Here is a 3,528-nt window from a genome sequence, read left to right as displayed (position 1 = left end):
TGGCCATTCAAGTATGCGAACGATGCGAAAGTATGAGCTAGATGATGGCATATACCAGACCTAACCCAGACATAACCGTCGTTCTCCTCTAAAATATTAATCGGAACCAGGTTTAATTGATTATATTTCAGTGTGGTACCACATTAATACGTGATCCTAACCAGAACAAAACCCAGGATCTGGCCAACAAGTATGCGAAGAATGCGGAAGTATGAGGCAGATGATTGCGAATACCAGACGTAACCCAGACATAATCGATTTTATCCACTAAAATATTGATCGAATCAAGGTGGAATTGACTATTTCTGTGTTGCACCACATTAATACGTGATCCTAACCAGAAAAAAACCCAGGATCTGGCCATTCAAGTATGCGAAAGATGCGAAAGTATGAGCTAGATGATGGCAAATACAAGACCTAACCCAGACATAACCGGTGTTATCCTCTAAAATACTCACCGAATCCAGGTTTAATTGACTATTTCTGTGTGGCGCCACATTAGTTCATGATCCTAGCCAGAAGAAAGCTGAGGATCTGGCCAGCAAGTATGCGAAAGGTGCGAAAGTATGAGGCAGATTATTGCGAATACCAGAAGTAACCCAGACATAACCGGTGTTATCGTCTAAAATATTGATCGTATCCAGGTTGAATTGACTATTTCTGTGTGGCACCACATTAATACATGATCCAAATCAGAATAAGCCCAGCATCTAGCCAACAAGTATGCGAAAATTGCGAATGTATTAGCCAGATGAATGCGAATACCAGTCGTAACCCAGACATAACCGGTGCTATCGTCTAAAATATTGATCGTATCCAGGTTGAATTGACTATTTCTGTGTGGCACCCATTAATACGTGATCCTAGCCAGAAATAAACATATGATCTGGCCATCAAGAATGTGAAAAATGCGAAAGTATGAACCGGATGATTGCAAATACAAGACCTAACCCAGACATAACAGGCGTTATCCTCTAAAATATTAATCGGAGCCAGGTTTAATTGACTATTTCTGTGTGGCACCACATTAATACGTGATCCTATCCAGAAAAAAACCCAGGATCTGGCCATTCAAGTAAGCGAAAAATGCGAAAGTTTGAGCTAGATGATGGCAAAAACCAGACCTAACCCTGACATAACCGGCGTTATCCTCTAAAATATTAATCACAAACCTGGTCTAATTGATTGTTTCGGTGTGGTACCATATTACTACGTGATACAAACCAGAAAATACCCAGGATCTGGCCAACAAGAATGCGAAGAATGCGAAATTATGAGGCAGATGATTACAAATACCAGACCTAACCCAGGCATAACCGGTGTTATCCTCTAAAATATTAATCGGAGCCAGGTTTAATTGACTGTTACAGTGTGGTACCACATTGGTACGTGATCCTAACCAGAAAAAAACCGAGGATCAGGCCAACAAGTATGCGAAAAATGCGGAAGTATGAGCCAGATGATTGCAAATACTAGAACTAACCCAGGCATAACCGGTGTTATTCTCTAAAGTATAGATCGAATCCAGGTTGAATTGACTGTTATAGTGTGGTACCACATTACTACGTGATCGAAATCAGAATAAGCCCAGAATCTGGCCAACAACAATGCCAAAAATGCGAAATTATGAGGCAGATGATTGCAAATACCAGACCTAACCCAGACATAACCGGCGTTATCCTCGAGAATATTAATCGGAGCCAGGTTTAATTGACTGTTACAGGGTGGTACCACATTAGTACGCGATCCTAACCAGAAAAAAACCGAGGATCTGACAAACAAGTATGCGAAAGATGCGAAAGTATGAGCCAGATGATTGCAAATACTAGAACTAACCCAGACATAACCGGCGTTATCCTCGAAAATATTAATCGGAACCAGGTTTAATTGACTATTTCTGTGTGGCGCCACATTAATACGTGATCCTAACCAGAAAAAAACCCAGGATCTGGCCATTCAACTAAGTGAAAAATGCGAAAGTATGAGGTAGATGATGGCAAATACCAGACCTAGCCCTGACATAACCGGCGTTATCATCTAAAATATTAATCGCAACCTGCTTTAATTGACTGTTTCGGTGTGGTACCACATTACTGCGTGATCCGAATCGGAAAATGCCCAGGATCTGCCACACAAGTATGCGATAAATGCGAAAGTATGAGACAGATGATTGCGAATACCAGACGTAACCCAGACATAACCGGTGTCGTCGTCTAAAATATTCATGGTATCCAGGTTGAATTGACTATTTCTGTGTGGCACCACATTAATACGTGATCCCAACCAGAAAAAAACACATGATCTGGCCATCAAGAATGTGAAAAATGCGAAAGTATGAACCAGATGATTGCAAATACAAGACCTAACCCAGACATAACAGGTGTTATCCTCTAAAATATTAATCGGAGCCAGGTTTAATTGACTGTTACTGGGTGGTACCACATTACTACGTGATCCTAACCAGATGAAAACCGAGGATCTTGCCAACAACTATGCGAAAGATGCGAAAGTATGAGGCTGATGATTGCAAATACCAGAAGCAACCCAGACCTAATCAGTGTCATCCTCCGAAATATTAATCGAGTCCAGGTGGAATTGACAACTTCTGTGTGGCACCACATTAATACGTGATCCTAACCAGAAAAAAACACGGGATCTGGCCAACAAGAATGTGAGAAATGCGAAAGTAAGAGCCAGATGATTGCAAATACCAGACCTAACCAAGACATAACAGGCGTTATCCTCTAAAATATTAATCGCAACCAGGTTTAATTGACTGCTTCAGTGTTGTACCACATTACTACGTGATCCAAACCAGAAAAAGCCCAGGAGCTGGCCTACAGAAATGCGAAAGATGCGAAAGTATGAGGCAGATGATTACAAATACCAGACCTAACCCAGGCATAACCGGTGTTATCCTCTAAAATTTTAATCGGAGCCAGGTTTAATTGATTGTTACAGGGTGGTACCACATTACTACGTGATCCTAACCAGAAAAAAACCAAGGATCTGGCCATACAAGTATGCGAAAGATGCGAAAGTATGAGGCAGATGGTTGCAAATACCAGACCTAACCCAGACATAACCGTCGTTATCCTCTAAAATAGTAATCGGCGCCAGGTTTAATTGACTGTTACAGGGTGGTACCACATTAATACGTGATCCTAACCAGAAAAAATCCGAGGATCTGGCCAACAAGTATGCGAATGGTTCGAAATTATGAGGCAGATGATTGCAAATACCAGACCTAACCCAGACATAACCGTCGTTATCCTCTAAAATATTAATCAGAGCCAGGTTTAATTGACTGTTACACGGTGGTACCACATTAGTACGTGATCCTAACCAGAAGAAAACCGAGGATCTGGCCAACAACTATGCGAAAGATGCGAAAGTATAAGGCTGATGATTGCAAATACCATAAGCAACCCAGACCTAACCATTGACATCCTCCAAAATATTGATCGAATACAGGTTTAATTGACTATTTCAGTGTGGCACCACATTAGTACGTGATCCTATCCAGAA

This window comes from Colletes latitarsis, unplaced genomic scaffold (genome assembly GCF_051014445.1).
Source record: "Colletes latitarsis isolate SP2378_abdomen unplaced genomic scaffold, iyColLati1 scaffold0002, whole genome shotgun sequence".
NCBI lineage: Eukaryota > Metazoa > Arthropoda > Insecta > Hymenoptera > Colletidae > Colletes > Colletes latitarsis.
The sequence above is the reverse complement of the archived record's forward strand: the minus strand, read 5'-3'. Positions refer to the sequence as shown.